This window comes from Ascaphus truei, chromosome 12 (assembly GCF_040206685.1).
Source record: "Ascaphus truei isolate aAscTru1 chromosome 12, aAscTru1.hap1, whole genome shotgun sequence".
Taxonomy (NCBI): Eukaryota; Metazoa; Chordata; class Amphibia; order Anura; family Ascaphidae; genus Ascaphus; species Ascaphus truei.
Window position 1 is genome coordinate 32706341 of NC_134494.1, and position 14499 is coordinate 32720839.

General features: G+C 51.3%; 1 protein-coding gene across 7 annotated transcripts in view; it reads left to right on the forward strand.

Moving 5' to 3' along the window:
* Window positions 1-5998: 5998 nt before the first annotated feature.
* Window positions 5999-14499, forward strand: part of LOC142464102 (embryonic protein UVS.2-like) — a 44994-nt gene continuing 36493 nt past the window's right edge. For 4 of the 7 annotated variants that reach the window (XR_012787585.1, XR_012787581.1, XM_075567259.1 and 1 more), the window contains exon 1: window positions 5999-6107. The gene's annotated coding sequence lies outside the window, so the exon portion shown is untranslated. Of the gene's footprint in view, window positions 6108-8764; window positions 8848-14499 lie in introns of all 7 variants that reach the window. The other 3 variants (XR_012787582.1, XR_012787588.1, XR_012787584.1) reach the window with 3 other exon arrangements.

The window sequence follows — 14499 nt, forward strand, 5'->3', positions numbered from 1 at the left end:
GTCTTAGTAGAGAGCTTCCGACAGTTATATTGTAGAGCTTTTATTTGAACTAGAAGAATGATTCCTGCGCTCCTACCAATTAGGCTAAAATAAAATAGTGATCTCATGAGTAAAGGTTATTTTGTTAAACCCTTTGGCCAAAGCGTTATAAGCCTGCAGCCACGTCAAGGCATAACCACATTTTGCAGGTACCTACACTGAAAATATGTAATTGTTGTCCCATGGACTAGTGAAAAATGTGAGAAAGCCCTGAAGGGGTTAAATAAAGCATATGCTTCTGTAAGTAGTGCAATTAAAAGCTGGCCAAAGCCAGTATCATAGTTACCTTACTATAAAGGTAAATTGTGGGTGCACAAATTCCCTGATGTGGATATACCTAATAAAACTTACACATATTTATTTCTGTCAGCCTGATACATTCACCTACTCTTCAATGGAGGGTGATGTGCAGACTGACACTGGGGTGTATTATACCTGCACTAATCGGAAAATTGGTAGGCTATTTTAGTGATAGTGATACTGTAGTTATTTTAGCCTAATTGGTAGGAGTGCAGTAATCGTTGTTTTTCTATATGCAAGGCCTATCTTTTTACCAGCTGCAAACTTCTATAGGGAGGAGCACGATAATATGTACAGCTTCTATCTGAACTGCCTGGCCACAAAGTTTAAAGGGAATGCACGCATTAGGGCTAATGTAGATAGTCTAAAAGTGTAGACTATCTTTAATCACAATACTTTACATTAAACTGTGAGTAAAGACACTGGCTGGCACCGAGTTTGAAGCAGTTCAATTCCTGGTGTCGGCTCCTTGTGACCTTGGGCAAGTCACTTTATCTCCCTGTGCCTCAGGCACCAAAATCATAGATTGTAAGCTCCACAGGGCAGGGACCTGTGCCTGCAAAATGTCTCTGTAAAGCACTACGTAAAACTAGCAGCGCTATACAAGAACATGCTGTTATTATTATTATTATTATTATTATTATTATTATTATTAACAATACTTTACACTTTATGATGGACTCACCTTTAAACTGAGCTCCAAGGAGTTCCTGCAAGAGGGAAAACCATTGTGTTTAATGGAAGTGTTTAGAAGTGGAACATAGCTTGTGGCATATAAGCAGTGGTTATATTAATACAAGACCCACTCACTGGCTTTTACATATATTACCATCAAGCACCAAGGCTCAGAGCCACAAAAGGGTGCTAAGCTTTAGCACGCCTCAGCTCCCGGTCATCATACTGTACGCACGCTATTGTGGATCTGGGCTAACATACACTCAGTATTACACATCCTGGCCATGCTCTATCAGTGAGAATCCAATGAAAGCTCCATCTCCACTTCCTCTCTGACCAAAGTTTCCCGATCCCAGTGAGATCCAATTGAAAATATGGAAATGTCCCTAGTTGTCCTCCCAAATCTCTCTGATAGGGGCTTGTATATATTGGCCAATGAGGGTCTACAAACAACATGGACGTATACCAAAGAAAACAGGTTCAAATTAGAAAAATAATTACTTTTAAGGGTCTACTTTGGACTGGTAGGAAGAGGCAGAAGACCAGAGCTATGAGCCATTCTTGCCCCATCGCCATGCTTCTAGGCAATGGCTGCTGTGTCCGGATGTCAAGAGGTGATGCTGTATAGTGCTGCTTATTGTCACTGGTCTTTATATGCAGCACTTGGGTGGATGCTTTATGGGATAGTCCTATGGTTGCCTCCCTGGAACAAATTTTTCCCTGCACACTTTTTATGAAATTACTGAAGATTAGAAACACGGTTTTGCTTGGAGAAATCTGAGGTTGAATCCACCTTCTGGAGCTTAATGGGCATGAAGCTTCTATGGGCTTAAACTCTAAATTACAGTACTGCCCAATCTTGACCTTTTTAAATGACCTTTATTGTAATGAAAAAGAAAGTATAGATCGTTAGAAAGCCAGAGAGAATGTTTCTGCGCAAGAATCTGAAACATTTAATTCCTTCGTGCTTGATTATTTCTAACAATAAAGACATATAACTCAGAATGAATAATGTAAAAATATATAGTATATACTGTGTGTATATATATATATATATATATATATATATATATATAAATATATATATATATATATATATATATATGGAAAAAAAAACAACAGGCACACACATACTGTAGTAAGTATCAACATTTGTATGGACTGGTAAAAATATATAAATTGCGCACTCACAAACATCACAGAATTGAAAGCCTGTAGGAGACTATGCTCAATCGCCAACCAGGAAGACTCTGAGGTCCCAGCAGTGTATCAGGCAATCCTCCAAGGACTTCACCATGTATTGTAGCGACCGGTGCCTGCGTAGATGGCTTCCATGTACCGAGTGCTCCATGCACTTCCCTGCTTCCTGTGAGGTCAAAGCAGCGTGACAGATGTTAAACCGGGGGCTCCACCATGCATGGCATGAGCCGGTACCTGGGTAGGTGGACTGCGTGTACCGAGTGCTCCGTGCACCTCCCCGCTCACGTGTCTCTGCTCTCCAAAATCTCGCGTGAACTGCAGTGTCCCAGGGAAGTTCCTGAATGGACCGTCACTCCACCCAGTTGTGACTCGATGAATAGTTTGGCATAAAGTTAAATCTATGCTAATTCTACAACTCTGTATGAATGAACGTGCAAAAATAAAACATATAATAATCAGGGGTACTAGCACATGTACTCCAAACCACACCCTACGCGTTTCGTCCTTAAGACTTCGTCAGGGGATACCGGTACTGCCGTTACCTGTTGCCTCACAGAAGGCCTAAGCCTCTGCCTCTGGGAGTCTGGGGTGGTATATCAGTTGCCTCGGTGCAGCGCCTCCACCTGCGAGGGATTCCAGCGTAGTGGGAGGAGCCCCCTCACAGGAACTAATAGTCATACACACATATACACATATGTCTGTATATAATAACAACCTTTACTATACACCATAAACAGTATCGCACAGTATAACATAATAACCCGTACCACACAGTACAATGCACACCCAGCCCAGTACCACCAGTGAGTGTCCCCAAAGTTTTTAGTACAAGTATTTAGCTTATCAATTTGGTTATTATTTTTTTTAATGAGAAAGTATGTTTCTGTGATTTAATTGGTTTACTATATATACCAGAAGAAGAGGCGAGCATACATCATTTTGCTACGTCTGCCATATGACTTCATCGGGCACCCTACTTTTCTTTATCTTGTTTTTCTTGCAATTACTTGGTTAAACATTTTGCAACATATTTTAGCAGATTAAGCAAAAAGGAAAACTCATGTGCAAAGCTACCTCATCTATCTCAAGGCCGACAGCTGATACATCTCTCTCTCTCTCTGACTCTACAATGGGGGTTAATACATAAGAAGAGGAATAATGTGAAAATATTATTCTTCCATAGTTCGATGATGTAGTATTGCACCATTTTTGCAGCCAAAAGACTTTGATAAACAGCATCCAGTAAATCCCAATAACGTACAGTAGAACAAGGAAATATTAACATAATATAGCCAGAGAATGAAACAAACTGAAGGTTTAACTAAACAAATTGTTTATTTGTATAGGAACCACATATTTAATACAGTGCAAAAATCAAGATAACAGGAGAGTAAAATAAAGGAAATTCAAACAATGTGATGTTGGAGTAAAAGTAAGTGAAACGGCACCGCTTAAAAAGACATCTATTTATTCAGAAAGAAACACGAAATGTATTACAGTGTCACATCCCTCACTATCCCACGTGCTGCAAATAACCAGAAGATTATACGCTGCAGGATACTATCTTCCTGTTCCCTTATATATGACTTCCATATCCACAATGCCGCTGTCATAACAAATTGTGATTTGATATATATCTATATATAAAACGGAAATAGCCGTGTTAGTCCAGTTGCGATAGAGCAGAATAAATGAGTTCTTCTGTATTGCGCGATACCTTTTTTATTTGGACTAACAATCGATGCCATAGGACAAGCTTTCGAGAGTTCTCCTCTCTTCCTCGGGTCTGCAATACTGGTTTACAAAGGAATCTATGGCTAAAACAGAGGTTTGGAAAGCAGGGGAAAAACAGAGATTTAGATGAGGTGGGAGACAAAGGGATGTTTGAAGAAATTGGAAGGGTAATAAAACGGTGACAAAGAACCGCATGGAGGGGGATGGGGATGCTGCTGGAGGGAGGGGGGAGTTGTGGATAAGAACATTGTCAGAGAGGCAGGCAGTCTTATAATTTCGAGTTCAAATGTTTTCTGTTCTTGGGCGCGTTTGAACATTCCATTGAGGATTTTGATTTTTAAATCATTTATGGAATGATCTGGTTGTGAGAAATGACGTCCCACTGGTGAGTAGTATATTCCTTCTTCGTGGTGGAGTATTGAGTGTCTGTGAATATTCATTCTGCCTTAACATTTTTGGCAGGTTTCCCCAATGTACCAACCTTGGTTACATTTGTTGCATTGAATCATATAAACCACATTCCGGGATGTGCAGCAGTATGATCCTTTAACATTGAGTGTTCCATGGTTGTGACTGGCGGTGGGACATTGGCATATTTGTTTGCAGAGTTTGCAACGTGTGTTGTTGCACGGTTTTGTGCCATTATCAGTGTCTTTCAGTTTGTTGTGAAGTTTTCTGTTGACTAATTTCTGTATGAGGTTTGGTGGTTGCGGGAACGCAAGAATGGGACTTTTGGGGAAGCAGTTGCTACAGAGGCAGAGGAGGATGGCAGGGGAGGAGTGCACTTTAGTAGCAGACACAAGAAGTAAGAAAGACTTCTGGGTCAGACCGCTAGAGCGCACTCCTGCCCGGCCGTTCTGCTCTGCCTCTGTAGCAATTGCTCATTCCTCTGCTGGCTTATCCTCTGTTTAACGGTGGGGGACTACTGCACCCGCTGCATACCATCTCCCCCGCCCGTCTTCATCTGAAGAGAGAGAGAGGTGGGCCACCGACAGGGGTGGAGGAGCGGGCCCCCAGGCTTTGCCCGGGCTATAGCTACTACGCCCCTGTGTCCCAGGATCACTGAGGCTTAATGAGTAGAAACAAGTAGCTAAACTTACTGCATCTCCTTTTCCAGCACACAGAGTCGTTCTTGAGTTTCTGAAGACTTTATTGGAGAACAAACAGAAAACAGAAGTGGAATTTGGGGTAGCAGAATTAGGGGAAGGTAAAATGACAAAACTATCTCATGGGAGAGCAGTGAGGGAAGAACAACAAGCAAAATGTTGCTGGCTTAGAAAGGAAGCATGCTTACCCAGACAGGCAGGAAAAAGGCAGCTAAAGATAAACTAACAATGAACAAACTGACCAATGAGTATGAGGGGCTCCCCTCCACCAGATCTTAAAGCAGCTGATATTCATATTATGTCTGACACATTGATGAAATACTGTGAATGTCTAAACTAATGGCATACGAAGAGTTTCCCTACAGGTCACGGAGGCACAGCCTAAGGACCCACAGGTCAGCCACTCTTTGAACCCAGGAGATTGGTGAAATGGCACGCCCAAGAATCCCCTCTCGAGGCTCGTTGGGAGGGACCATTTCAGATTATCCTGACTAACAACCCGACTGTTAAAGTTTACAGAGAGCTATGTGGATATATGCCTCCCACACCCAACAGGTGTCGGGCCCTGGTGACGACTGAAACGGCTAAATCTACCCCCTAGGGGAGTGGTAAAAATTTCAATGAAACTGCTGAATCTGTCTTCCAAGGAGACAGTGAAGAAATGATATATGTGCTCGCATAATCTATTATTTAGTTAAATGCCTGGTCACTTTTTAAGTATTTTTTTTTATAGCAGGAACTATGATTCTATTCTTTGTTCATTTTTTTTATTCTTGGACGTTACTTCCATTTTTGCACCCAGACTTGGCATCAAAATTGTTGTTCACAGTATTTTTCTACAGATGACCTTCACTTACCTCCTATCAGACACTAGCATGCATCATAGCTGTATTACTCTATCCAATCCAATGTTATCAAATATATGCTACGCCCCTGTAAGAGGCAGAATATATCGTTTTGCAATTCCTTTGTTAAGTCATGTGTGTGTACACCCCCTGTGTATAGCTCACATCTTACTATAGTAAATCCAGCTGAAGAATTCCTCCGGTGTTTGTGAGTATATATTTTCCAAAAATATTTTTTAACACCCTGCATCTCACTCTTACTCATTTTCCTCGCTCACCCCCTCTCTTACACCCCCTATCTCCTCTCACACTCCCCCCTGTCAATTACCTCAATCATTCCCTCCACCCTCACACAATCCCCCCACAAAACAAATACCAAAATACCAAACCCCCAAATGCAAAAAACCTTTCCACCACCCCAAATACATAAAACAAATCCCCACTCCCCAAATATATATAGATCCTCCACCCCCCAAATATATGCAAACCTCCACCCCCAAATACATAACAAACCCCCAACCTCCAAATACATACTAAACTCCCCCAACCCCCCAAATACATATAAAAATTACCCTCACCCCCATATACATATAGACCCCCCCACACCCTCCAAATACATATAAAATAAAAACCACCCCCACCCCCACCCTAAATACATATATATATACACAGTATATATATATATATATATATATATATATATATATATATATATATATATATATATATATATATATACTGTGTATATATATATGTATTTAGGGTGGGGGTGGGGTGGTTTTAATATATTAATATATATATATTTTATATTTTTATATATTAATATTTTTATATATTAATATATATATATTAATATATATATATATGTAGAAGTATCAGTACCGTGTTAGCCGAGCTTCAATAATCAAAAAATAAATAGATGATACCGTTCTGTGGCTAACAAAATGCTTTTATTTGTGCGAGCTCTCGGGATACACTGATCTTCTTCTTCCGGCGATGTTACAATGAATGAAGCAAAAGGTATACTTAAAAACAGTGTCTCTTGGAATGTTATCTGTGCTGTTCCTTGTACACTGTTTTAGCCATTGAATCCTTTGTATATCAGAATTGCTTGACCTGAAGAAGAGAGGAGAACTCTCGAAAGCTTGTCCTATGACATAAATTGTTAGTCCAATAAAAAAGGTATCACCTAATACTGAAGAACTCATTTATTCTGCACTATATATATATAATATATATATATATATATGTACAGCTGCAACTGCCGGTTGTAGACTGCTTGCCTTAAAACCCATCCAACGCTGAGAGATTTCTGCAGCCAGACTAATGTCCCATCGGATTAACACAGTGGGGTCCCTGCATTTGCATGGGACTCACGCTGTGTGAATCTTACTGGGCTGCGCGTCCCATACAACCGCTGTGTAAATCCGATGGGCCATTACAGCCTGCTGTGGACAATCTCATGAATTACTGCAAGATCGTCACAGATTTTCCTTGGCAAGCAGTCTAAAACCGGCAGTTGCATCCGTATGTGTGTATGTGTATATACATATATATGTATATTTTGTCATTTGGATGTAGCACTGGGCACCCCCTGTGTTTTCCTATATTCATGTGCCACAGCCCAGTTGCACTCTATGTGGCATTACATATAGTCAATATTAGGAGGGTGTGGGCGTTTGAGCTTGCTGGGTTTGTGTGTTTAATTAATCTCTGACTGGTATCAGTTGTATGGAGGTTGTGGCACCTCCCCCAGAGCTCACGTCAACTCCCCCTTTTTAATGGTGGATTGTCTCATCTTGCTGCAGGTAATGAATCTATTATGGTTCTTCCCCCTCATACAGAGGTATTGGGAACAAATGCAGTGTAGTGTAGGACTTGCACTTATTATGGTTTACCTTGACGTTTGGTGTGCAAGCTTATGATGTTTTGGCCAAAATTTCTAACTAAAAACCATATTTTATTATTAGCATTAGCATTGTTATTAGTATTGAAGCATCATTTCTTGTAATTATTACCATGTATGTTTTGTCATTTGGATGTAGCACTGGGCACCCCCTGTGTTTTCCTACATATATATATATATATATATATATATATATCTATATATATATATATATATAGATATATATATATATCTACTATATATTTCTGAAAGCACTGTATGTCTGCGTCCATAGCGGCAATCTCATTGGTCCCATGGCCCGCCCGCCCCCGCACACCTCTCATTGGGCTCACACACTCACACCACCCCCTTGGCCCGCCCCCCACACCTCTCATTGGCCTGAGGCGGAGTGACGGGCCAAAGGTAAAAAAAAAAAAAAACACACGCACATATCTCTGTCCTCTCCCCATCACACTCACCTCCCCCCCTCCCCGGTGCTCACCTCCCTCCCGCACTCACCTCCCTCCCGCTCCACTCCCTCTACACACCACTCACTCCCGCTCCACTCACCTCCCTCCCGCTACACACCACTCCCTCCCGCTACACACCACTCCCGCACTCACCTCCCGCTCCACTCCCGCTCCACTCACCTCCCTCTCGCTACACTCCTGCACTCACCTCCCTCCCGCTCCACTCACCTCCCTCCCGCTACACACCACTCCCTCCCGCTACACACCACTCCCTCCCGCTACACACCACTCCCTCAAGCTCCATTCCCTCCCCGGCGGGGGAACAGGCAGGCTGCCATGCGGCGCCTAAGATGGCGGACCCCCTTCCTCCCTCGCGCTCCATTGCCTCCCGCTCCATTCCCTCGCGCTCCATTCCCTCGCGCTCCACTCACCTCCCTCCCGCTACACACCACTCCCTCCCGCTCCACTCACCTCCCTCTCCACTCACCTCCCTCCCCGGCGGGGGAACAGGCTGCCACGCGGCGCATAAGATGGCGGACACCCTTCCTCCCTCGCGGCGCCGAGTGAGAAGATGGCGGCGGCAGGAAGTACAGGTAGGTGTCGCGTGTGTCGCTCCCCCACCTCCCCCCCACCTGCGGCGCTGCACGGAACTGAGAAAGGGCGCATCACGGGACTGAGACGTGTGTGTGTGTGTGTGTGTGACACTGACCTCCCTCCTGTCCACTGCCCCCCCTCCTGTCCACTGCCCCCCCCTCCTGTACACAGCCCCCCCCTCCTGTCCACTGCACCCCCCTCCTGTCCACTGCCCCCCCCTCCTGTCCACTGCCCCCCCCTCCTGTCCATTGCCCCCCCTCCTTTCCACTGCCCCCCTTCCTGTCCACTGCCCCCCCTCTCCTGTCCACTGCCCCCCCTCTCCTGTCCACTGCCCCCCTCTCCTGTCCACTGCCCCCTCTCCTGTCCACTGCCCCCCTCTCCTGTCCACTGCCCCCCCTCTCCTGTCCACTGCCCCCCCCTCCTGTCCACTGCCCCCCCTCTCCTGTCCACTGCCCCCCCTCTCCTGTCCACTGCCCCCCCTCTCCTGTCCACTGCCCCCCCTCTCCTGTCCACTGCCCCCCCTCTCCTGTCCACTGCCCCCCCTCTCCTGTCCACTGCCCCCCCTCTCCTGTCCACTGCCCCCCTCTCCTGTCCACTGCCCCCCTCTCCTGTCCACTGTCCCCCCCCTCCTGTCCACTGTCCACTGCCCCCCCTCCTGTCCATTGCCCCCCCCTCCTGTCCACTGCCCCCCTCCTGTCCACTGCCCCCCCTCCTGTTCACTGTCCCCCCCTCCTGTCCACTGTCCCCCCTCTCCTGTCCACTGCCCCCCCTCTCCTGTCCACTGCCCCCTCTCCTGTCCACTGCCCCCCCTCTCCTGTCCACTGCCCCCCTCTCCTGTCCACTGTCCCCCCTCTCCTGTCCACTGCCCCCCCTCTCCTGTCCACTGCCCCCCCTCTCCTGTCCACTGCCCCCCCTCTCCTGTCCACTGACCCCCTCTCCTGTCCACTGCCCCCCCTCCTGTCCACTGCCCCCCCTCCTGTCCACTGCCCCCCCTCCTGTCCACTGCCCCCCCCTCCTGTCCACTGCCCCCCGTGTGTCGCTCCCCCACCTCCCCCCACCTGCGGCGCTGCACGGAACTGAGAAAGGGCGCATCACGGGACTGAGACGTGTGTGTGTGTGTGTGTGTGTGTGACACTGACCTCCCTCCTGTCCACTGCCCCCCCTCATGTCCACTGCCCCCCCTCCTGTACACAGCCCCCCCCTCCTGTCCACTGCACCCCCCTCCTGTCCACTGCCCCCCCCTCCTGTCCACTGCCCCCCCCTCCTGTCCATTGCCCCCCCCTCCTGTCCACTGCCCCCCCTCCTGTCCACTGCCCCCCCTCTCCTGTCCACTGCCCCCCCTCTCCTGTCCACTGCCCCCCCTCTCCTGTCCACTGACCCCCTCTCCTGTCCACTGCCCCCCTCTCCTGTCCACTGCCCCCCCTCTCCTGTCCACTGCCCCCCCCTCCTGTCCACTGCCCCCCCTCTCCTGTCCACTGCCCCCCCTCTCCTGTCCACTGCCCCCCCTCTCCTGTCCACTGCCCCCCCTCTCCTGTCCACTGCCCCCCCTCTCCTGTCCACTGCCCCCCCTCTCCTGTCCACTGCCCCCCCTCTCCTGTCCACTGCCCCCCCTCTCCTGTCCACTGCCCCCCTCTCCTGTCCACTGCCCCCCTCTCCTGTCCACTGTCCCCCCCCTCCTGTCCACTGTCCACTGCCCCCCCTCCTGTCCATTGCCCCCCCCTCCTGTCCACTGCCCCCTCCTGTCCACTGCCCCCCCTCCTGTCCACTGTCCCCCCCTCCTGTCCACTGTCCCCCCCTCTCCTGTCCACTGCCCCCCCTCTCCTGTCCACTGCCCCCTCTCCTGTCCACTGCCCCCCTCTCCTGTCCACTGCCCCCCCTCTCCTGTCCACTGCCCCCCTCTCCTGTCCACTGTCCCCCCTCTCCTGTCCACTGCCCCCCCTCTCCTGTCCACTGCCCCACCTCTCCTGTCCACTGCCCCCCCTCTCCTGTCCACTGCCCCCCTCTCCTGTCCACTGCCCCCCCTCCTGTCCACTGCCCCCCCTCCTGTCCACTGCCCCCCCTCCTGTCCACTGCCCCCCCCTCCTGTCCACTGCCCCCTCTCCTGTCCACTGTCACCCCCCCCCTCCTGTCCACTGTCCACTGCCCCCCCCCTCCTGTCCTCTGCCCCCCCTCCTGTCCACTGCCCCCCCTCCTGTCCACTGCCCCCCCTCTCCTGTCCACTGCCCCCCCTCTCCTGTCCACTGCCCCCCCTCTCCTGTCCACTGCCCCCCCTCTCCTGTCCACTGCCCCCCCTCTCCTGTCCACTGCCCCCCTCTCCTGTCCACTGCCCCCCCTCTCCTGTCCACTGCCCCCCTCTCCTGTCCACTGCCCCCCCTCCTGTCCACTGCCCCCCCTCCTGTCCACTGCCCCCCCTCCTGTCCACTGCCCCCCCTCATGTCAACTGCCCCCCCTCCTGTCCACTGCCCCCCTCCTGTCCACTGCCCCCCCTCCTGTCCACTGCCCCCCCTCCTGTCCACTGCCCCCTCCCCCCTTCCCACCGCCTCCCCTCCCCCTTCCCACCGCCTCCCCCTTCACCCCACTCCCACCACCTCCCCCTTCCCCCCTTCCCACCACCTCCCCCTTCCCCCCTTCCCACCACCTCCCCCTTCCCCCCCCTTCCCACCATCTCCCCCTCCATTCCCACCACCTCCCCCTTCCCCCCTTCCCACCACCTCCCCCTTCCCCCCCTTCCCACCACCTCCCCCTTCCCCCCCTTCCCACCACCTCCCCCTTCCCCCCCTTCCCACCACCTCCCCATTCCCCTCCCTTCCCCCTTCCCCCACCACCTCCCCCCTCGTCCCCCTTCCCACCACCTCCCCCCTCCTCCCCCTTAACACCTCCTCCCCCTTCCCACCAACTCCCCCCCCCCCCCTTCCCACCACCTCACCCCTCCTCCCCACCACATCCCCCCTTCTCCCCCTTCCCACCACCTCCCCCCTCCTCCTCCTTCCCACCACCTCCCCCTTCTCCCCCTTCCCACCACCTCCACCCTTCTCCCCCTTCCCACCACCTCCCCCCTCTGCTCCCTTTCCCCCCCCCCTCCGCTCCCCTCCCCCCCTCCGCTCCCCTCCCCCCCTCCGCTCCCCTTCCCCCCCCTCCGCTCCCCTTCCCCCCCTCTGCTCCCCTCCCCCCCCTCCGCTCCCCTTCCCCCCCCTCCGCTCCCCTTCCCCCCCTCCGCTCCCCTTCCCCCCCGCTCCCCTTCCCCCCCCTCCGCTCCCCTTCCCCCCCGCTCCCCTTCCCCCCCCGCTCCCCTTCCCCCCCGCTCCCCTTCCCCCCCGCTCCCCTTCCCCCCCCCGCTCCCCTTCCCCCCCGCTCCCCTTCCCCCCCTCCGCTCCCCTTCCCCCCCTCTTCTCCCCTTCCCCCCCCTCCGCTCCCCTTCCCCCCCCCTCTGCTCCCCTTCCCCCCCCTCCGCTCCCCTTCCCCCCCCCTCTGCTCCCATTCCCCCCCACTCCGCTCCCCTTCCCCCCCCTCCGCTCCCCTTCCCCCCCCGCTCCCCTTCCCCCCCCGCTCCCCTTCCCCCCCTCCGCTCCCCTTCCCCCCCTCTTCTCCCCTTCCCCCCCCTCCGCTCCCCTTCCCCCCCCCTCTGCTCCCCTTCCCCCCCCTCCGCTCCCCTTCCCCCCCCTCTGCTCCCATTCCCCCCCACTCCGCTCCCCTTCCCCCCCTCTGCTCCCCTTCCCCCCCCCCTCCGCTCCCCTTCCCCCCCCTCCGCTCCCCTTCCCCCCCTCCGCTCCCCTTCCCCCCCTCCGCTCCCCTTCCCCCCCCCTCCGCTCCCCTGCACCCCCCTCCACTCCACCCCTTTCCCCTCCCACACTTCCACCCCTTCCCCCCCCTCCTCTAACCCTTCCCCCCCCTCCTCTAACCCTTCCCCCCCCTCCTCTAACCCTACCCCCCCTCCTCTAACCCTTCCCCCCTCCTCCACCCCTTGCCCCCCTCCTCTAACCCTTCCCCCCTCCTCCACCCCTTGCCCCCCTCCTCCACCCCTTGCCCCCCTCCTCCACCCCTTGCCCCCCTCCACCACCCCCTACTCCCCTTCCCGCCACCCTTCGCCTTCCTGCCCGCCTTACCGCCTCCCCACCCCCGCCTCTGCCTTTCACCCGCCCTTACTCCGGCCGCCTCTGCCTTTCACCCACCGCCTCACAGCCGCTGCACGCACTCAACAGACACCCGCCACACTCGACGCATACCTGCCGCCACACATACCTGCTGCCTCCCGCCCCTACGCACCGACATCACTGACCCACCGCCTCACACCCTAGCAGGACCCCCACTCACAGACAGCACTCACAACCCACGCGCCACCCGCCGCCTCACACCCTAGCAGGACCCCCACTCGCAGACAGCACTCACAACCCACGCGCCACCCGCTGCCTCACACCATAGCAGGACACACGCCTCACATTTTTACATAACTTATGGCACCAAAATATACATTGTACTGTGGTGTGGTTACAATAAACCATTTTTATACAACATCGTATTACATTTTCTTCCATCTTTCTTTTCAATATTATTATCCAACCTTTACAACAAACAGTCACCTATTGTTCCACAATTTATAAATAATACTACCTATTACGCATTTACATCCCGGGCAACGCCGGGTCTCTCAGCTAGTATATATATATATGTAGAGTTATCAGTACCGTGTTAGCCGAGCTTCAATAATCAAAAAATAAATAGATGATACCGTTCTGTGGCTAACGAAATGCTTTTATTTGTGCGAGCTTTCGAGATACACTGATATCTTCTTCCGGCGATGTTACAATGAATGAAGCAAAAGGTAAACTTAAAAACAGTGTCTCTTGGAATGTTATCTGTGCTGTTCCTACCCCCGGTGTGGATGTGTTTTATGGCTAGAGGTGTTAAATGGTTACTGAAAGCAAGTGAAGAAAGAGTGTGTATGTGTATCTGTGTGAATAAAAATGAATGGAGAGCCCACAGTATATACAGTGCTTTACACAAGGTGTGTGTGGAGTGGGAGTGGATATAAATGGTGTGGGTGGGTGTGGAAAAGTGAGAGTTTGTAGCACAACTAAAAGTGTGTGTGGATACTTAGTGGTCCCTATTGGTGTATAGGGATGGAAAAACAAGGAGTATTAGTATGTGTGAGAGACAGCTGTGTGTGCATATATATAGCACAGTATGTACAGACATGGCCTTTAGAGCTTATGGGACGAGAGTTCACTACTGTCAGTAATGACTCATAAAATTTCGATCTCTGTTTAGGCCACTGCTAAGTGTCCAGAACAGTTGCATAAATTTGTATTCATGCAACCGTCTCTCTTTCGGGGTTTTAAGATTACCTTTGAGTATGGCAACCCTCAGATCGTTCATCTTATTGCCAGAGTCAGAGAAATGTTCGCCAACAGGACTGTCTCTTGTACCGCGTGTGATGCTGTGGCGATGCAGGTTCATTCTCTTGTTTAGCCCCTGCCCTGTCTCACCTATGCAGTAGCAGCCCCCTGGGCATTTCATGCACATGATGAGGTACACGACATTGCTGGAAGAACAGGTGAACCTTCCTCTGATTTTGTATTCCCGATTCCTGTGTGGTATTTGTATTGTGTCCGCTGTGTAGAGCATTGCGCAGGTTTTGCATCTTGGGTCCTGGC